The 23,177-nt window shown below is 37.8% G+C and overlaps 1 protein-coding gene and 1 long non-coding RNA gene across 6 annotated transcripts in view; both read right to left on the bottom strand.

The window, feature by feature from the left end:
• The window catches only part of ZNF521 (zinc finger protein 521), a 274,395-nt gene that overhangs the window by 215,586 nt on the left and 35,632 nt on the right, over positions 1-23,177 (bottom strand). The window lies entirely within an intron of this gene.
• LOC118004420 lies at positions 10,831-22,239 on the bottom strand. The gene is made up of 2 exons (XR_004677578.1): positions 20,513-22,239; positions 10,831-16,016 (listed from the first exon to the last, which is right to left on the bottom strand). It is a non-coding gene; the product is annotated as an uncharacterized LOC118004420 (long non-coding RNA).

The following is a 23,177-nucleotide window of genomic DNA, read 5'->3' as shown; positions in this document are numbered from 1 at the left end:
ACTTCAAAAAGGATAGTCATTGTCTAATTAAGCTGTGACAAGATCTGGCTAAATAAACCATAAATTCCAACTTGGGGGGAAACTATTTTTTAATTTTAAAAATGTGGCTAGCTAGACAATCAACTGGTATAGACAATAAAAGTGTAGCTCTGTGTGTTATAAACTATTTATGACATGTTCAAGGAAGTTTTTCACCCAGGCAGAAAATATCCTTTTAATAAGCCCTTTTTACTACAAGATGCTATTATTGGTCTCTTCTTTATTGTTGTTTTCATATTTTCAGCATAAATATAGCGCACAAAAAGACAAAGGCAATGCTGCACGCAACTGAAATGTTATACAATTTGCTAAAATGATGAATAAAATTAAAACTGCCTGTCAAAGCAAAATGAAAAGCAATTTTGTTTGCAATTTTCATAGCAGCTATGGAAAAGCAGCCAAATTCATGAACTGCATGCAGTCTGCAGTTTATAAGCATCCACAATAACCAAAGAAGGTGCTTTGATTAGTAATAATATCAAATGAACTGCAGCTTAAAAGTCAGAACATACTGGCCTAGCTGTTGGCCTTCTGAAAGGAAGATTCTATTCCTTGCTCCCCAAAACTCACTTAAGAGTTAATATCAGACTCTCCAAATGATTATGAACACCTTAGAAAGCTGGTGTTTGATTCCAAATTTAAATTTCATCAATCATTCCAAGCACTAACACCTGTGAAATACACATTCTATGCTCTTATTCCTGGGCCCCTCGCTGGGAGCCCAGAGTACAAACTGCAAATGAGTAGACAGGGAGGTGCAAATTCCACTGTTTGCTCCCAAATTTTAACTAGAACAATTTCTACTGAATTCAGTGTTAGATGCATAGTAGGCCGTATTCTTGAATGAAAGGATGAAAAAAAATGAATGAATGCATCAATGAATCCATTTCCATTGCAGTACTCCATTTTGTTTATGGTACTCAGCATTTGATTTAGATGAAACATAAAACTTTGTGGTGTGCCTGAGGAAAGGCCAATCAGGGGACTACTGGGACAAAAGGGACAATATTAGTCACATTACTACAACTATTAATAACCTTGCCAAATGTTGGTGCTCCACTGTAGAATTCTATTCAAGACATAATTGAATGGTAAGAAATCTAGATTCTTTCTTTCACATCTAGCCATAAGTAAAGCCTCGGTGAAATTCATCTCATCAAAAGTTGTCCATTGATGATATCAATTTCCCTATTTTACCCTCTAAAGTGAAAACATACAAAAGGGCAAACATTTCATTGAAGTAAGCATTTCCACCACACTCATTTGGAAAAGATATCAATTAAATGTAACAAAATGAATAAATGTTCTATATCAGCATTTTGGCTTATGAAAGCCTTCCCACATTCCCATATGGAATGTTTGAATGTGACCACCATATTTAACAATATCCCCTGGGGTGGTCGTTCAGAAGCAAAAGTAGTAGGATTAAACACAGCAACACAAGAGTAAATTATGAATTTGAGCTTCAGACACAGGATTACAATAATTTAGAGTTACTTTGGAGAAAGCTGAACTTCCTGGTTAGCAGTTCATTGAAGAACTAGGCAGCTCATCTTCCACCAGGAAAAATATAGGTCAGTCCTCTGGGTTTTGCTTTCAAACACCCAAAGATCCCTATGTCTACACAAGTTCCGCAGACAATTCCACTCTTGGTGGACATCTGCCACTCTTCTTGCAAAACCCTGGGCATGCTATATCAGCAATTAGTTACACAGCACACATTTACAATGGAATTTCCATTTTCCAATTGAGAAAACTGGAGAAATAGAACTTCTGAGTTTTCAGAATACAGTAATCAACACCGTCTCTAGATACAACTGCACTTGAAAAGTTGTTGAGATTGAAGGCATTTTTATCCCAGCGGTTTGGAAGTTCCAATCACTGCATCACTCTTTCAACTTCTTTTGGTACGAAAAGAATTTTTTAGTACCTGTCACTATCTGGCACATAATACATTATAAGGAAGAATAGAAAGAAAGGAGAAAAACAAGAAATGTAGAAGAAAAAGTCATATCATCTAAGGCCATTTTCTTAAACTGCCACATATTAATTTGCCTGGAAAAATGAAGAGAAGGTCTTTGGCTTGAACTAAGTCAGATGAGCACGTCTACCGACATTTATGCATGTCACCTACCAGTGTCCCATTTTTTTGCTGCATCCTACGAAACTCTGATACTACCTCAGATTTCAGACATTATGTTCTGGTGAATCTCATATAATTACTGTGAAAATATTCCCAATTTCACTTCATAGCTTCTTGATATGCAGGCCTCTTGGTCACCAATCTTCAGGATGTCATGGCACTTATATTTGAGACAACATGCCTTAATGTAGGGGCACAATAATGGAGCATGTCCACATACACACACACAAAAAAAGACCCTTCCCACAAACTCTCCCTGACAATGGCATTTTAAAAAGCTCCCCAAAGCTTTCCTATAACATCATGCCTATTGTATCTCCTTTTGTGTCCCTTACATGATTGCCTGATGCACAGGTACAGAGAAGTGGGTATGAAAGATTTTAAATAATGTATTATCCTTAAGAAATACAGCATATAGATGATGGGTACAGGTACCGGGGAGGCAGAATGTTATTAATGTCGGGGAAACAGCATTAAAAAATATGAAAATCTTGTTTCTGCCTCTACCAGCCACAAAAATCTTGAAGAAGCTACAAATTTACTGGGGCCCAGTTTACTCAAATGTGAAAGCAGGAGGAGGGGGGATTATGCCCTAAAGCCGTGGCTCTCAATTTGTGTTTATTTGTTCTTCACACAAAATTTTAGGTGGAAGGTCCAAGATAAATAAAACGGACAAAACCACCCAATATGAATCTGAGTTGGGATGCTCAGGATTCAGCCTCCCAGCCCCAGCCCGACCCTTCTCTCCTGCCCAAACTGTTGGGATTTCCAGAGTTCCTAAAGCATGGTTCGAATCCGCTGTGTTAAACGATCTCCAAGGTCACTTCCTAAGTCTTGTGCCCAATGGTTTCCTTTTGTGTATTTTGCCTTTATTTCTAAGTCGGTATTTTAGTTCCCGCAATTTAAGGTAAATAAATCAGGCAGGGGAGATGGCAGAACATAACACAATGGAAAGGCTCTGGCTACACTGTTGCTTAGCGATCATTTTAATCAATAATTAAAGAAAAAAATCATACATCCAGTTCCAGTCCTCTCCATAAGCCATCTTCCAACACAGAGATGATTGCCAAATACTCCGTAACTTTTACCCAGATGAGGACTCCAAAAAGGGCTGTTGCTGCACGAACAGATTTTCTTGCATGTATACACACACACACACACACACACATACACACACTCCTTAATTTCTTAGAGGTCTCTAAGCAGACATTACCAAGAAATTTACACTAGAGAATCAATCAATCATTGCTCCAGGAGTACAATATTTAAAACTAGCTTTTCTGGATTCTACCTCAAGGTGATCTCACTATTGCAGCTCTTTAGAGATTTAACAACAAAATTATTATTTCCAAACTTTAATTGAGCTTCTTAGGATAGGTATTTATGATACTCTTCACAACACTTGGAGATTTTACACTCTACAGTGGAATATTTGGCTATTTTATTAGTATCCATTTTTATATTTCAGGTATTTAAATAGTATTGTACGGCTTTATCTAGAAAATAAATCAATTTGGAAATTTGCTTTTAGCAAATGGGGCTTCCACAGTTTCTTGCATACAACTTTCAAGCCATCTCTCCAAAGCCTCTACCAGAGGATATTTTACGACTGTCACACAACTTAAATTAAAGATCCATTTTTAAGACACTTTTGAAAAAAAGTAGTGCCTTATGATTAGCAAATTAAAGATGATTTTTTTCTTGTTTGCTTGCAAATAATTTCTTTAATCCAGAGCATGAGAAGTGAACTCTAGTTAATGAATATTATCCTTAGTAAGCATTAACCTAGAATCTTAAAATGTTCGTTTTTATCATTGGTATTTTGAAGTTGCAACTTTGATCCATATCGACATAAAAAAGAAATGATTTTATTAACATTCTCTTTCATTTCTGGATAATACTCTGCAATGCTGTTACTGCTGGAGTACTATTAAGGGTTTCCCTTAAAGAAGAATTCACAGATGATTTTAAAATAATAAGACTGATGAAAATTTCTGGCTTCTTTAGATGAGTATTCTCATTTTCTCCTTGCTGTTAATTTTCTGTTGATCCTCTGGTCAGTCTGCTTCTAGGTATGATTCAAGAGACAGCTTCAATCAATAAAGATGTATAAAGCATGGGAAAATAATTATACTACAAATTAATTATCAAATTTGATTCTAAAGGCCTGGGATCTCTTTTTCTATGACTCTTCATTTATTATCTTTCAATTATTAGACTAGTAGCAAACGTTCTTTTGACTATGGGCAAATTACACTTGCAAGTAACAAAAATGGACTTACGTGGTGGCAAATCTATCTGTACTTCTTGCATAATTGCCTTATATCTTCAGAGGCAGATTTGGACACAAATGTTTCTGTACTATTTCGGACATCCTTTTATCTTTCACGTAAAATTCTTTAAAAAAATGATGCACTATACATATTGACTTAAAAGCGCAGAAAAACAAATGGGCACCCCAATTAATAATTACAAATAGCACTCATGAAATTATTACCTAGACAAGAATTAGAACACAGCCAGCACCTAAAAAGTCCCCTATGACCCTCCCCATCATCATCTATTCTCCCTACCCTAAAGGCAACAACTAAAGTGACTTTTGTGATGGTGATATTCATTCCTTCTTTATTGTTATCCCATCTTTATATATATCCCTAACCCATTTACTCTAGTTTTGCCTAGTTTTGAACTCTGTGTGAATAGATTCATACAGATTATATTCTTTTGTCCTGCTTCTTGAGGCACTCTAGGTTTGCAGGGCTTATTCATCTTGATGAGTGTAGCCACACTTGATTCATTTTTCTTGCTGATATATTCCATTATTTGAATATCCACAATTTACCTCTTCTATTTGTCAGACATTTGGGTTGTTTCCAGTTTTCATTATTATAGACAACGCTGCTCTGATTATTCTTGTCCATGTCTCCCATGCACACGAGTTTCTCTGGGGTGCAGAGAAGTGGGACTGCAGAGTCCTAAATTTTACATATCTTTGAATTTACTGGCTAATGTCAAACCATTTTCCCTAAGTTGTTCTACCAATTTACACTACCACCAGCAGGGTCTAAAATTCCCCATGACTCCAGATCCTTGTCAACACTTAGAACTATTACACTTTTTGCCAATTTGGTGGGTATATAGTCCAAGAAATTACACTTCTTTTTTTTTTTTTTAAAGATTTTATTTATTTGACAGAGAGAGAAAGAGAGGGAACACAAGCAGGGGGAGTGGGAGAAGAAGAAGCAGGCTTTCCACGGAGCAGGGAGCCTGATGCGGGGCTCGATCCCAGGACCCAAGCCGAAATCAGCCTCTCAACGACTGAGCCACCCAGGTGCCCAAGAAATTACACTTCTGTCATGGTCTTATTACCCTGGTTTAAAGCACTGCATTGGCAACATGAAAACAGCTGAAGGTAGGCCCTTCTAATCTCTTCTTTGTGTCTTAGTGGCCCTAGTCCATTTTAGAACTTCTGATTTTAAAATTATATTCTTTATTTTATTCCCTTTTATCTCCTATACCCTTACTATGTAATACTGGTAATACTATCCCATGTCATAGGTCCACTAGGTATAAAAAGTATAATTTCTCAAAAAGAAATTGCTGCTAACTGCAATTACTCTCCTCTTCTCTGTAAATACTATTTTATTCAGTAATACTATAAATTACATGTGAATCCTTCTATGTGGAGATACTTTTCCACATTTTGAGCATCAATTTCATGTATGTAAATCACATATACCATTTGCCCATACTTGCTATAAATTTGAGATCTGAGATTATCCATTTCTCCAAAAAATACTCATACTTCATTCTAAATAGAACTCCACTGCTGAGGGTCTTGAGATTTAAACCTCAGGAAGTTAGTGGGGTGCATATGGAACAGGAAAGAGGATCAGAGAATTTTCCTTGAACAAACACTCTTCCTTAGAAGAGTGTTTTGACCTTCTCAGATCACACTGCGGGATGTTTACACTGAAGTACACGTCTAACTTCCTCCACATCTCTGCAAATACCTTCTTTTCCTCAAGGTCAAGTTCAAGGCTCCCTTGCCATGAATTAGGCCTTCCCGGAACATGGCAAACCCCAGTAATCTCTCATGACTTGACCATACACTTTGATGCTTTATTATATTCTCTAGGATGTATCTCTTTATACTTTGTTGTGCTTAATCATAATCATAATCACTAAACCATAAGTTCCCAGAAAGCAGAAACCTTTCCTTTCTTGTTCAAGGCTCTATCCTCAGTACAAGAAACCATGCCTGGCATATAGCTGGTGCTCAACAATTAAGTATTAAATGAATGAAAAAAGAATGTCTTGTATTTTTTCTGTCCTTCTTTTATGTGTGTATGATCACCTCATAGATTATATAGGCTTATAAGTAGCAACCATTTCTTTGTATTTCTTTGTTTCCCCCATATTATCAAAAAAGGATAGATATATAAAGAATGAAAATGGACCACAAAATAAGACCCACATGCTTTAAGACAGGTGCGTCTTCAAAACATCTATAACATACTAAATGAAGTCAAAAAACTAATAAAGATGCTAAATAGAAGAAGCACAAATAGCTGGCACTTATACTTTGTAATCCATTTTTGCTAACAGACACCAGAGTAAGTAAGTATGCACTAGTCCGAAGGCCTAGGACAGCTTGCACAAAATCAATTTACAATATTGGAGTTATAGCAAATCCAAGCAAAAATCTTACCAAACCCTTTGTGATCAGTTTATTTAGTCTCATCAAGATATTTTTAAAAATCATTGTTGGATTGCTTTGAAAATGTCTGACTATAAAATAGTTTGCTCTGAGGCAATACAGAACGTGAATGTGCATATTATTGGACACACTATGACTTAAGAAGATAGCAATATTGCTGTACTCTGGAAGTTCTGCCTAAGTGGGCTACCTACCCTGCCATACCACCACAGAACAGACACCGACCACAGGTCCTTGAGGAAAACTGCAAACAGAGAGAAACCAACAGTTTCCCCACCAGTTCTGAGATCAAAGGTCTGTTTTTAAAACATTCACATATTTATTCTTTTTTTTCTGCAAGAAGGAAGATTTAGATGAGTTTCAGACATTTATTTTTTCTTATGATAACAAGCTCCATAAAGCCTTAATAGAAATCCTAGAGGAGAAGTTTTTCCTATTCTTAGATTTTTTTGAGTCATTCATTCATTCATTCATTCATTCACATTTCCTGAGTACCCGGCATGCACTTGGGCTAAGTGCAACACATTCCACCATTCACTCACTCTAGATAAAGAGATGGCAATGTTTTGTGATAGTCTTTTCACTGTTTTGAAAAATTCCTTATCTTAATTACTGTCGAGTTATTATTGTCAGAAAACATGGATTAGTCCTGAGTTTCATTTAAATCACAGAGGAAAAAATGTGTATAATCACACAAAGAAACAGAAAATTTATAAAAGCCTGTATTTGCAATTCTACCTGTCAGTTCTACTAAATGATGTCCTAGGCAAAAGCCTCCACCAATTAATGAACCCGGGGCCAATCATACCACCAGACTATCCCTCCGATACATTCTGCCTCTGTTTTGGCATGTGGACAGGGTTGGAGTACATTTGAGATTAGACCACCTCTCTCTCCCGTTGCTGTTGTTAAAGCAAATGTAAGGCTCATATAAAGAGATGCAATTACTCTATACATCCTTTCTGCTTCCCTGTCTGTCACAAGAGAAAGTGAAGCAACTACCCTTCTACAAGTCTCTATACCCCTAGGACTTTTGTTCTCCTACCCCCCACAATTCACATTTTTTTAAATGGGACAGCTGGGTGATCACAGTGGCACATTATATGATTTTCCTTGATCCTATACTACCCGAGAGATTACACTAACCTGTTATTCTAGGAATAATAATCACCATGAAAGGTAAGATATTAGACTTAGTAGGGTTTTGTTTTTTTTTTTAAAAAAGCAATGAGGAAAGGAATAACTTATCATGCTGCAAAGATTGAAAGCAATTCATAGGTAGTAACTGTAACACACGCGTGGCTTCAGTGAGTGAAATTAAATCATTCTAAAGTTTCACTCTAGATGCAGGATCACGTCGCTCTTGTAAAGAGTGAGCATGCCCCTAAACAATGCAGAGTTGGCTCCCTGCCAAGTGACCAGACCACAGATGTGGATACACCTTGGACAGCGGACATCCTGGGCGCAGCAGCCACAAAGTTCTCGCTCCCACCACTTCCCACGTGGAAATCCAGCAAAGAAAAACAATCTAGCAGTCACATGACTCAGGGTTGTCATCCTCTGCATCTGTCCCCATGTGTAAACATCTTGATGCAGAAGGAAACTGACTCATCCCTATCAGGAAAAGTCCGTTTTCCTCTGCCTAGCATATACCAGGACTTGGCCCATGTGAGGTCTGGGTAGGAAGCCATACAGAATACTGAGTTGTAACTGTACAAAACAAAAGCTAAACTGCTTCAAACGTGTTTGTGCTACAAAGTCCAACAAAGGAGGGAGTGAAGAAAGACGGTGAGTAAGCTAAAAGCAAACAACAAAAAGATGATCTCAAATAAACATTTTCTACAGACTAAGGGGATAAGAAAAATAACTGAGGGATTCTGAATACAGACAGAATCAGAAACTTCAGAATGATGGTAACTAGCTAGTACTCTCGTTGAGAGAAACCTACTTGAGACATCACTCAATGACCGTGCTGTGTTCTACTCCTAACAGGCTCTAAAATAGGATGGGGAGAAACACTATGGTTTTCATGAAGCAATTGCCTAATACTGGTCAGGGTGAGAAACCACTATATTTGACTAATGCTTCTTTAATAAATAAAGATTCCTAATGACATATGAGAGTAGGATTAGGACATTAACGACCCATACTACAAGGGAACAAAAGGGCTATAGTAAATTCTTGCTTCCTTTTTCTCACTTAGTAGCATAAGATCAATTAAAATTGCATGACAGACTTGGAAGAAAAGAAATGATAATCAGAAGGACTTGGATGTCTGCTATAGATTGTGTTTCCCAAGATGGCCTCAGACAATGATTCCCATCCCACGGGCTCTTTTGCGGTGTGTGTGACCTCCCTATTTCATCATGGAAAAGTAGAATTTACTCCCCTTGCCCTTGAATCTGCACTGGGACTTGGAACTTATTTTAACCAAAAGAATACAATGGAAGTAATACTGGGTTCTTTCTGAGCCTGGGCATCAAGATACTGCAATTTAGGCCCTGGGGCACTCCTTGGACCGCAGACCCATGCTGTGAGCAACCAAAGCAAGCCATGGAGAGGCCTATGAGAAAAACAGCCAAGGCCCCCTCACTGACAGCCCCAGCTGAGCTCCCAGGTGAAGCCAGCACCAGCCATGTAAGACCATTTTGGACTTCAGGTCAACCTCATGAAAAGCAGAATATCCGACTAGTCAACCCAAAGAATCTTGAAAAGTAATAAACTGTTATCATGTTTAAGCCACTAGCTTTTATGGTGGTTCATTACCCGGCAATAATTAACCAAAAAATTCTATAATATTTTATTATATCAATATAATGATAAGCTGACTTAAATACACATACACATATGCTATGGAAATGGTTATTTTGAAAATAAATGCTTTGATCTAATAGTGTATAAATGAGAATTTTCTCATTTTGGGACATTTTTACATCTATTAATTAAAAGTTTTGGATGTATTAGAAAGATCATAAATTCTCACCAAACCAAACTTAGAGGAGCTAACTTTGCAAACTTTGAAAGTTATAATAGAAATATTAAAGTTCCGGGGCACCTGGGTGGCTCAGTTGGCTAAGCATCCAACTCCTGGTTTCAGCTCAGATCATGATCTCTGGGTCCGGGGATAGAGCCCCACGTTGGGCTCCATGGTGGGCACAGAGTATGCTTATCCCTCTCCCTCCCCCTCTGCTCCTCTACCCACTTGCGCTCTCTCTCTCTCTCAAATAATAAAATCTTAAAAAAAGAAATATTAAAGCTCCTCAGAAACATTTATAAATATTTAACTTTAATTTCAGCAAAGATATAAAAGAGTCATATGCTCCTTATATTGAAAACTTTCTGCTTTCCTTTTCTCTTTGATTCTTCAACTGTTTTCCCACTCTTAAAGATGTATACATATTAATAATTGGAAAACATCAAACAACAGTGAGAAACATTGATGTTTCTCCAGAGCATTGCAAGCACAAAGGTGGATAAGGGTTGCCTATGACACAACCTACATTTTAATTCTCTAAAAATGTAACAGCTATACTATAAAGAATGTCTATAAACTTGTTTTTATTTTGAAAGCACCCATAACTTTTCCAATTAGCAAACATAAGCCACTGGCAGCTGGAACTTACTTTTTCTTCCATCGTATCTATGCCCGGTTTTATGGAGTTTCTCAGATATACACAAGGGGCACATTAGAGATTTATTAAAAACTGGAAAGGGGTCTCATTCAGGGTTAGAGAAATCTAAAAATATCCAGTAGGGCAGGAAAACTGACAAGGACTTGGGCAGCCCAGCTAATGCCTGGTACAACTACAGAGAAACCAGACGCAACTGAGAAGAAGCACATTGCCCTTCTGTACCTTCCACCCAAAAGACACAGAATCATCTACAATTGAGAGACTTGACAGGTAGCTGATCATTTTTGCTTCATCAAGCATCACCCCTTACAGAGAGGAGTCTTCCATAATAACACCAAGGAATGTACGGAGAGAGCCACAGAGCCCACTTTAATGCCAAAATGGTGACCTGATACTGTGCTCATGACCTGTCCTTCCAAGGGAAATCAGGCAGCCCTCATGTTGCTAGTACAAGTCCCCAGTGGGCACGGGTCCTTCTCAGAGATCAGCAGGCTCTTCTCTCCACATGTCCCCAAAGAATGGGGTAGGAGCTAGGGATTGGGAAAAATACTCAAAGGAGATGGGGGATGGGGGGCGGAGAGGCAGGGAGGTTCATAGAGTCCATCTATTTACAGATTAAGTATCTGGTACAACTTAAGGAGTGCCCACCTGAAGAAGACAAGGACACTATGACCCTAACAAGCAGTTACCTGACCTGAAATACGCTTTGGGTAATGGCTTATAGTGTGATTCATTATGCATTTCACTTTGATGAAATAATTCATATAGCAAAACCAACACTGGACTTGGTGTCAGAAGTTCAATGTTCCAAGTCTTAACAGGGCCAGCAAACTGCTAGGTAACAGTGAGTCTGGATTTTCATTCCTATAAAAAGGGAGTTGGACCAGATGAACTCTAAGGGTCTTTTTAGCTCTAATTTTGCATGATTGTTCTTTAACACCAAATGGAAAACTTCTGTCCTCTACAATCCCTCCATTTGTATAGATTATCTAGTGCATTTTTTTATACCACCTATTTGTTTGCAGATGCTGGGGAAGACCATGGAGAGGAAGAATGGTGAGAGACAAGTGTGCATGGCAGTGTTTGGAGGCATGTGGCACACATACACTGAATAAGAAGGCATGTCTCACACCAGCTGTTTAGCTATTGTAGACAGTCTAGGCAGTTTCATGTCTCAAACTAGCAATGGCAGGTTAGTCATTCCTATGTGATAGATCTCATCCAAAAAACAGGTGTGTGACATACCTTTCATTTAATTGACCTCCACGTCCCAGGACACACACCGAATGGAGCATGTTTTATGCTGCTTTCATGAAAAATGTAGTTTCTGGGATTAAACAGGACAGTGTTAGTGTTGGTTAGGCACACAGAAGTTCCATGTGCTGTACCATGGCCCAGAAAACATTCCCTGGGCTTCTATATCCATAACGTGCCTGACTTGCCTGTATTAAGCATTCTGCTCTAATAAAGGTAGGTTTCCTTATATTTCTGTCTAGGAGTACTGACAAAGAATCAAGGTGGACCGAGCACAGTCTTAGATTGCAGTTCTACCCTAGATTCAAAAACAGTTTCTCCATTGGAAAATCAAATGTGCCATTTGCTAAATAATTAAAGAATATAGGTTATCAACCAGAGAAAAAGGTTCTGTCCATAGTGGGAGTTTACAAGGCATTTATGTTTTAGCAAGTCCTCTAAATTATACATGATATTGGAAAAGAGAAATATCACCAGTAATACAAAATAACACAAAATCCAAATATTCAAATATGCTCATTGCATGACTGTGTCAGTCGCCTCCCTCAAAATCCACTCTTCCATTGAGGATGTGAGTGGAATCCCATGTGGGATTTATTGAATGGCCATCTAAAAGGAGCCGATTCAGACAAGGAAGGCCCTGTTAGCTCTTCCATCTTCCCTCTTTTCCTAACCTCCAACTGGTCATGATGACGTAAGTCCCACAGCCAGCAGGTTCTCTTGACGATAGCAACCGTCTGCTAGGAAGCAGAGCACCAAGAAAGAAAACCAGCTCTGGACTGCTTATTTCTAGAGCTCTCACATATAAGCAAGAAATTAACATCTTTCTAATTTAGGCTGTTGTTATTTGGGGTTTTTCTGTTATATATAATTATATAGCTTTTGAATGTGTCCAAAGTCCCTTTCAGTCTTAGATGTCTAAGCCACTTGATGTGAATGGTGTTTTAGTTGGACAGTGAAGGGAAAAGATGTCTCCAGTGATCAACTGTTCAACGCAAAGATATTTCATTAACTAACAAAAGAGAAATGCTTAAGAGTAAACTCAATTTATTTTTGTCATGTCAATACAGAACTAGGTTGTTGAGGAAATCATTGAAGATTCTGATTTCTCAATCTTCTCATTTTATAATGGAGATAATATTGACCTACCTCATGAGCACAGGCAGAGGATTAACTAATTAGCGATTGTCAATCACCATGAAAATATAAATTTTAAGAAGCAATAAGACTTTTCATTAATCTACTAATAGCTGTGCTAGTAATTTCTTCCTTCGCTGGAGAAAATTTACATTTGCTAAGCACCAAAGGCTCATAGCATAATAAGAATAAAACTTAAGTGAAAATTAAGTCTGAAGACACTTCATGACATTTTAACAAAAGCATTAAGGCAGAAGATCCTACTATCACATGTAGTCACCTGGATTCAGGCTCAATATATTTTTAATGAATTAAGAAACTTCATATGAAAGTCCATGATGGTGAGGCTATTTTAGAGAGGTATTCTAAAATGCTGCTATAACCCAACTCACTTCTTAGCAGTTGTTCATAGATCCTACCCTACTTAATTCTTCAAACTACTCATAGGATGACCTAATATAGAAACAGGTATTTTTTTCCTGGTTAGTAACTAACCCCATGGTTACTTTATTTCATGCATACCCGTAGCATTTTTTCATGCACTGTGCTCTGCTCGAACTCTTGAATACTCCAGGAGTGTGCAACTTGATGTAACACAGTGCTACTGCTCATGAAATTATTTCTGGATGAGATATCAAAACTTAACTCAGAGTCTTTATCCAACTACAATTCCGAACTATCTGGGATGCTTCGTCTTGTCCTGACTTCCCATAGCTACCCCCTTCCTATTCACTTCCTAATGAGCTGTCTGGGTGTGTTCACCTCACAGTGATCACTTCCACAGGGCCTCTCCTAACAGCTCCTGCACACTTAACCACTCCCTTCTTTAAACACTCACATAACTTACTGCTCATATTAGAAATTCTGACATTGAATGACATAGTGCTGCATTCAATATTACTTTTTCAGGTACATGTATTTTGTTCCCCAAGTGCATAGTAAGATCCTTTGCAATCAGGTTCATGACTCACATTTCTTTGTACCCTCATGATGCATCACAGACAATGTGAATTCACTAAAAAGTCACTAACATGTACACATTAAGTATGTTGCTTTAATAGGTTTAGTGCACTGCAAAAGTCAACTGTCTTAGGGTCATGTGTTGCACAGATGAGTTTCTTTAAGCTCTCTTCCCCTACAAAGCATAAGTATGAATCTCCCACATTTAAAGGAATTCACTTAGCCCCCAGATGATTTTCCAAACCACTAATCACCTGAATCTCTATGACTGCTAGGCCAATTTCATGACACTTTTGCATGCCTACTAAAAACAAGGTATGAATATTTTTAATTGTACTAAACTAAAATTAATATTTTATAATTTTTGAATTAATTCACAAAACCAGGGAGGATTTAAAAACAAAACCAAAAAACGTTCTAAAGGATGCATGGGAAAATTCTGTGTCACTAAATAAATAAGCTATGAGTACAACATTTTTCAACGCTATCCATTGCACAACTATCTTCTTCTATTTACACAAATGTAGGCCAAAAACTTAGGTCAGGGCCCTAATTTTTAATATTTTGTACAGAATAAAGTTAGAATAAAATGTTATATAGATACAGGGCCTCTCTTCTTTATTCCCAAAATATGATGTTCTCTAATCTGCACAAATCTAAACATTAAGGTCTTACTAGAATGGTGATGAGCATACTTAATTAAACTCCTTCTTATTTCCTCCAATTGCCCCTTTCCCCCAACATTGATCACACATTATTCCCTTTTGAATTTTAAAAGGGGGAGAATTTAACACAGAATGCCAAGCATTAACTCATACTAACTCTTTCAAAGCCCCTCAGGATTCTGGAAGACATTCAAATCTAGAATCTGACTCATGTGAGTTATTCTTAAAGGAATCATTACCACCTTTCATGATACTAATACTGATAATTATGTTTGTAGTGAGAGCTCACTGTGTGCCAAGCACCTTATTGGAATGATACATCTATTAGCTCATTTAATTGTTACAACTCTAAGAGGCAGGCAATATTATTACCTTTTTATTATTGCCCCTACTTTACAGATAAAGAAATTTTAGATTAAAAATTTAAGTAATGTGCCTAAGGCTGCACAGCTAGCTCTTGGAGAAGTGAGATTTGCATTGTGGCTGGCCAGTTGCCAGAGCCCACCCCTCTATCCATTATACTGACATCTCTACTAGTCCCATTAACCACACGACTCTTTTTACTCATTTTAACATCTTGAAGTTTTGTTAATTCATCTTTCCTTTCAAAGATTGGTAAGAATTAATTACTACTGAATGATTACATTGATTTTTTTAAAGCTAATGGAATTTTTAATGAAAATAATGCTCAGGGAGATGATTGGGAACTGCAAGTCTAAAAATCAGGCCTAAAAGCAGCCTGTTAAGGTTCACAAGATAGCCACAGATTCCAAAAAAATGAACAGGAAAATTAAATGTGCCTGGTAATTTTTTTTGGTGGGGGGGGCCATGAGAGGGGGTGCTGGTGGGCATAACCAACAACTCCTAAGTGGTAAGATTTCCTATAGAGATGAACCTTAGGATATATTTTTAAAAAGAAAACCCACTGCTTTAATCCTGTGAGAATAAAGCACCCTTCTTAGCATCCATTTGCTCGATTTCAATAAGGCATTAAACCTTGTATGTCAAAATTCTTCATCTTGAAAGAAAAGAACACTAGTCAGTGGTTCAGCTTTTATTTGTCTTGCCTTTTCAGGGTGTCCCTTTTGCTCGCTGGAGCAACCCCAAGCTCCAAAGGGCCTTCCAGCCAGAAGCCAAAGCTGAAGTAGTAACCGACCTCAGGAAAGGAGATTCATTATTAAAATGAGGGGAGGGGAGCTGGATCAGAAGCAGTGTTGCCAAAATGGGGGTAAGCTGGGGGCAGAAACTTAGGTAACTGGCAAAGGAAAACTCAACCACAAGTAAGGGAAACAGGAAGTATGCCACATGGCCTGATGTCTACCTTTGGTTTCTGGTCTACATACACAACTGCCATTTTAAACAATTTAGCCAGAAAAGTTATCTCAAACTTAACGTGAGCAAAAAGTGAACTCACCGAACCTGCTTCTTTCTCATTCCTGATGTCAGGTGAGGGTCACCCAATGCACCTGAGGAATTCAGAAACATTGGGGTTGGATCTAGATCTTTTCCTTGCTATTATGCTCTACAATGAATCAATCACTACATGTGATTTTTACCTCCTCAATATTTATTGAATTTGACCCTTCTTTCCACTCCTCTGACCACTGCACTGTTTTTGGCCCCATCTTCTCTTAATAGTGCCATCACAAGAGCTGCCAATTCCCCTCTAATCTACTCTCCACATGCCATGCAACCTGAACAGATGTTACCCCAGCAGAAAACCTTCAGTAGCTACCCACTGTCTAAAACAGTAATTATCAAACATTCTTAAGCTTCGAAACTCAATATTCAAATAAAATCTTACTCAAATATCCAGTACATAAAAGAATTCCAGCCTGGGCTGTTCCAGTTGCAGGGAATGAAGGACTCGGGCTAACTCAATCCCTACATCCATGCCTACCTGGGTGATACCTGAGGATTCCTCAAAACAGCATAAAAACCACAGGCCAGAGAATCAAATTTAAGTTCTCAGCATAGCCCCCCACCCTCATGGCCAGACCCTACTTCCCTTCCCGGTTTAACCAACCTTCAAGATGGCCCCCCAATGACCCCCATCTCCTGGTATTGATGCCTTTGTATAATAACTGTCTCTCGTATCATACCAGAATTAGTCTGTTAGTCTGTGTGATCAATAATAGAATTTGGCAAAATTAATGGTATGCCACTCCCATGATTAGGTCATAAATACACTGCAACTTCCATATCCTTCCCGCTCCCTCTCTTCAGAGTACTTGTTCTGAGGAAAGTCAGCTGCCATGTCATGAGCTACCCTGTAGAGAGGCCCATATGGTGAAGACCTGAGGTGTCCAATCAGTAGCCATGTGATTGAGCTCAGAAGTGAATCTTCCATCTCCACTCAAGCCTTCAGATGGCTGCAGCCCCAACCACCTTCTTGACTACAACCTCATAAGAGACCCTGAACCAGAATCTCCCAAGTAAGCTGCTCCCAAATTCCTGACCTCCAGAAACTTTAAGATTGTTATTTTAAGTCAGAAAGCTATCGAGTAACTTATTACATAGCAACAGATAATACATTCATATTATCTCACTAATTCCCTATCTTGTACTTTTCCTCTTATTCGAAGGTGCCCAAGCAGACACTACTCTGTTTTTTCCTACCTCTCCCTTGTTCTTCTTTCCCTTTTATCTGCCTGAAGTGTCCCCCACCCCACCTTTCTTCACCTAGCTAACTCTTTCTCATCACTAACAGCATCATGTCATCCAGGAAGCCATCTCTAAACCTCCAGGTTGGACTCAGAGAGCCACTCTCAACCATTTTTCTCCCAGAAGATCCTGGGCCCTGATCCCTGGGTCCAGCCTTACTGGACAAAGAGTAGGACCTTGATAAATGTTTACTGAGCTGAATTTGCTGACAAATGCACAGTAGTATTTGGGAAAACCAATTAATGAGAGGTGCTATTCATTTCACTACCTCTGCACAGCCTTCTTCATGTAGCAAGAAATGATGCCACATACTTTTCATTATACTAAGCCACACTACAATATCTAATCAATATAATAGTATTTGTATTAACAAAAACTTGCTAGTTTTTTGGGGTTTTTTTAAGATTTATTTTATTTACTTTAGAGAGGGAGAGAGAAACCAGGGGTGGGGGAGGGGCAGAGGGAGATAATCTTCAAGCAGACTCCCCACTGAGCACGGGGCCCCATTCCAGGGCTCAATCTCATGACGCATGAGATCATGACCTGCGCCAAAACCAAGAGTCAGACGCTTAACGAACTGAGCCACCCAGGTGCCCAAAGCTTGTCAGTTTTAAACCAGTGTTCACAAGAAGAAAGCTATCACTATTTAGTTGTGAGGCACCAGCTTAAGCTCTGCCTATGAGGGACCACAAGCAAAAGTTAAGGCAAAGCATGGTTCTTTGCTTTTTTGCAAGGGCTGAGGCAAATGAACTGCAAAGGGCAGGCAGTTCCCTTGAGAAAGGAAGCAATGGGAGGAGGGAAAAATAAACTAAGGTGAGGAGGAGGGGCTGCATTCCCTTGTGCTGCCTGATAACCATACTATCACTTCAGGCTGAGGGACAAAATAGTATCAATAACTCCAAAAGAAGTTTCCCATAGATTTCCACAGGCCAAAGAGGATGATACCTCAGGTATCAAAAAGTAATTGTTACATTTAGAAGACTGTATCTTTTCTCCCAACACAGACAGGTGCCTTGGAAAAACAAAAGGAAAACACAAACCTAGAGGCTAAGGCTTGTGCCCTAAAAATAAAGTCCTGGGGAGGGAAGAAAAGCAAAAGGTTAGTGAGCGTGGGGGGTGGGGTGCTAATTATAGGGAGCATACATTCAGAATAATAGGAGGAGCAAAAGAGCATTCAAATATTAGCTCTCAGATAAAATTTCAGAGCTTTCTTTTTGAATTCATGATAATATATAATATTTAATATAAAATAATTAAACCAGATTGTATAGTCACAGAACACTGCTTTCTGGTGACCATTATAAAACAGGGTGAAAAGCAAAGACTTTGCATAGAAAATAAAATTACATATGAGAAATCGTAAGTACAGGACAGATTTGACAGATTTGTTTTCAAAAAGATTATAAAAGCATTCTCAACTGTCAACCTCATAATTTAATTATGATGGGGAATTTTTTAATAAATTAAACTATAAGACTTAAGCTGAAAGCCAACTTCGGTAAGAAAAATATACACTTCAAATAATTCGTAAATTAAATGGAAAAATGTTTTCTTGATACAACAAAAAAATACATCTTAGTGTTTGAACGTGTAACAGTCTTTTAAATCATTCTAACAATGATAACCTTCTTTATAGAAAGTCTATTTTGTAAGAGTGATAGATATAGGTAAATTGGTAGTTGCTTTTGCTTTTATTTTCTGTTTATAATGAGCTCCTAGTGTACAGGAGATCTGAATATTTACCCTCTGTTCTAATATCTCCCACATCAGAAAACCAAGAGCTCTGGGGTCATTAAAATGGGCACAATTCCAAGAAAGCCACATAAGATCTACCAGCCTTCATCATGTAGGTACTGATATGAAAATGGACATTTCTCAAGACTAATTAGAATTTTTATTTGGAAAACAGTTCAGTGTACATGCCTACTGTATGCATCTTAGTATTAATTATGCATTTAAAGATTAAAGTTAATGAAGCTCATCACCCCAATCATTCTTGTCTACATTTTTATTTAGTCACCAGGGGGAGCTAATACTGCTCTGTGGGTAGGTAGAGTTGAAGAATTAGATTTTTTTAAAGAGGGAAAAATTAAATTGCTGTGGTAATAGATATCATTCAAACGATGTCCACAGTGTCCATAAGACAAACCTATCATGCATGCATGCAAAAAAAAAAAATTAGGTATATATCATTTTGTTGTTGTAAAACAAAGAAGTTAGAAAAAACTAAAAGCCATCAATTAGTAGAATCTTGCTGTGGTTAATACAGGACATATATAAACCTAGTCATTTATGGATGTATTCTGTCCCATTAGGGTCTTACACCATCCAGATTTTCCACATTTGTCCATTTGTTGTACTGACCCTGTTATTTTCTTGGTCTGAAGCACTACTATGATTCTACAGTCTAGCAACTAATCGTTTGCTCAAAAATATCCCATATAATTACATTATAATTAGCACTGAAACAAATGTTTCTTTATCCTTTGGCTTCAAATATTTCCTTCTGTTCCAAATATATTTTTTAGCACTTTTAATGTGTGTTCAAAGAGTTCTACCCAATAATCTACTTAAATTCATTCTACAATTCACCCAGGAGACACAATCCCTTTAAACTTTGAGAAGCTCCAGTTGGAACAAAGAGGGGAAAAGGGTTCAGAGTTTGTGGAATAATCACCTCTAATCGATCAATTTCCCCTGAAGGTAAAGCTGAAAGAAAGAAGGAGTGAAGAGTTCCAGTCCAATTCCTTGAAGTTTAAAGGAACTAAGCCCTGAGGGCACAGTGTAGAATGATTCTTGCCTTCCCCTCCCAAGGCCTATTAAGAGGTCATGGATTTCCGTGACATTGCTGCCATTCCCCAAAGACAAGATCCCAGCCATAGACTTCGCACAAAGAGAAAGAATGGGGAAACAGTCTACTTTTAATACTCCTTTAGCAACTCACCACTCTTTAAAGGAAGCATCCTAAGTACAGTAATGTAAAAAAAAAAAAAAAATTAAGTGCAGTCGTGCAAAAATGTAAAAATTCAACATCTTAAGTTTTATTATGTTGAATTTCAACATAAAGAACAGGCTACATGTGGCAGAGCCCTTGTGTGCGCATAACTGTATCCAAATTGCTATGCATTGCCCTGCTTGTAAGACAGACTGAATGGCTGCATAGGGCCTAGGAAATAGTTGATCTCTTTTAATTCATCTTCCCCACAAAAGAGGCCCCACTGTTGCCACATCCCAAATACATCCCTTCATTTATAATTTTTACACTTCTCCACAGGGACAAACTGACAGCTTTAATTACCATCAATGACCATCAAGGACGCAGTGGAAATTCTTGAAGATATTCTCCCATGGATTGTGTTCTTGACATTTTATTTACAATTTTTGGCAAATAAATCCTGAAACCACAGAATTAGATGATTATATATTCATTATCAATTACACAACTAAGGCAAAACCATTTATCTAAAACAGTTGTGGTTCCGCTAGACATCCAAAGGTAACAATGTTTTCTACACAAACAAATAATGCTAATTTTTTCTTGGATTATATTCATTTCAAAATGCTAATTTCAAAAAACTCAAATTAATCAAGGAGCAGATAATTTGGAAGCATAGTTATAGCTAATATGTGACATCCTCCAGTTAGGTTCTACTTGTAAAAAATAAAGCGAATGCACCCATTTATTTTTTATTTCTAGCACTTTCACCCTTCAGGAACTTTTCATTCATAATCGGTAGCTTTCTTGTGATGCACAAGTTATTAAAGCAGGCTGAGAATAACAATACCAATTTCAAAATGCACATCAAGAATACATAGAAATACTTCTTAAGTTACCCCCTTCAACATTCCAACTATTTGATTTTATTAAATTAATACATGTAATAACTCATTCACAGTGGGAAAACGTAACTCATCAGTACAGTCCTTTTATAAATCCCAATTGCAGTGTACAGAAGCATTCAAAGATTGTCAAGAAAATGGACCAAAAATGATTATTTTACATTCATGTTTTGATAGAGAACTTCACAAACAAATATGTCAAGAAGAGAATGGTAGACTATGTATTAATATCAAAAGTTCTGTGTGAAAATAACAAAGCTTTCATAGCGGGTAATAGCTTCACTGACTCTTCCTCCAAAATCAGAAAAAGGAGTTCACTCAGCCAACGGCTCAGAGGTTGGAACCAATTAGGGAGGATTGCTTTTTCTCTGGTAAATGCATAGAATTTAGTCATGGCCCTGCCAGACCATGAAAATGACACCCTCAACCCCACCACTTCATCTAAAACTGAGAGGAGCAGAGATTAGCGAGCTGTTTTACAAATGATGTAGCACACGGTAGTCAAGAACAGTGGTCTCTGAAATATAGGGTACAAATCCTAGGATAGAGAAGATGCTCTGAATATTTAGAAATCAATCAGAACAGACACCAGCCAGAAACAAAGCAGATCTTCCTGAGAGCAGGAAGATAAATAGTATCCCCATCAGCCTGGGTGCCCTTGCTTTTCCAGTCCCTTCCCACACATCAAATAATGCAGTCTACCGAGCCCAGTGAAAGAGACTTACGGATCATATTTTTAATGTTAATTAATCTAATTTACACAAAATCCTCAAAGTTTGACAAGTGATTTTTTAAAGTCTTCTGCGAGGAAAACTGCAGGATATTGATAATGGAGCACAAGTAATCGTCAAGAAAATGGCAAATCTGGCTGCTTCCACTCCTAGTAAAAGCTGTTCGTCAGCCATTGTATAGAGGAGGGAAACAATTTAATCAGACCTGACCCAAAACTGGCAAAAAACCCTGACATTATCAAGAAAGTTATCTGAAATGTGGGCTTATATCCACCATTGATAATGATGAACCTCATTGGGAAGTGTAATAACACGCATTCGCTCTTTGGTGGTTCCGTGAGACAGAGCCAGTAAAATGAATTGTCAAAGGGTGCCTGGGTGGCTGAGACAGTTGAATGTCTGCCTTCGGCTCAAGTCATGATTCCAGGGTCCTAGGATCAAGCCCTGCATCGGGGTCCCTGCTCATTGGGGATTCTGCTTCTCCCTCTGCCCCCTCCCCCTGCTTGTGCTCTCTCTCTGTCAAATAAACAAATAAAATTTAAAATTAAATTTTAAAAAAATAAAATGAATTGTCAAAAAAAGTGAATCTGGACCAGGACTTCAAAACAACATAAATTTATTTTAAATACCTGTGTATTTCATCTTGACCTCAGTTTTCAATTTCTACTTTTGTGAATGTTGTATATATGTGCATCTTTGAAATGTATTGATAAGTTATGTATGACAAAGATGAATACTAAATTCTTTCTAATCAAAAAGTTTGGAAACCACTGGTCTACAAAATAAGAAGTGTGTGGAAAAGTGGCTAGGAATGGAATTGATGGAGGCCATGAGACTGCATTTTGGGGGCTTAGGGGATTTGGAGAAAAAAATAGGTTAAAAAATAAAAAATAGGGGTGCCTGGGTGGCTCAGTCGGTTAAGCGTCTGCCTTTGGCTCAGGTCATGATCTCAGGTTCCTGGGATCAAGCCCCACGTCGGGCTCCCTGCTCAGCAGGGAGTGTGCTTCTCCCTCTCCCTCTGTGCTTGCACACTCTCTCTTTCTCAAATAAATAAATAAAATCTTAAAAAAAAATAAAAAAATATTTTAGGTAGGAAACAAGGAATTGATCAAAATGGAGGGAAATAAAAAATAAAACATACAGTGCCTTAAGCCTAATTATATAGAAATAGATAATATATAAATGATTAATAACAAAGTATGAATAAGGAATTAATACAGAAATATGCAAATAAAAGCTATACGCCCTAAATGTAATTGATATAAACTAAAAAGTTAAAATATCACATTTATTTCAACTAATGCTTTAAAAAAAAAAGGTCTTAAAAACAGTTTCGATATGCTTCCATGAAAATAGTGCCTCATTCCATAAAATATTCAGTTTCCTTATTCC

Source organism: Mirounga leonina, unplaced genomic scaffold (genome assembly GCF_011800145.1).
Source record: "Mirounga leonina isolate KUSES-001 unplaced genomic scaffold, KU_Mleo_1.0 Mir_93, whole genome shotgun sequence".
Lineage (NCBI taxonomy): Eukaryota > Metazoa > Chordata > Mammalia > Carnivora > Phocidae > Mirounga > Mirounga leonina.
The sequence above is the reverse complement of the archived record's forward strand: the minus strand, read 5'-3'. Positions and strand labels throughout refer to the sequence as shown.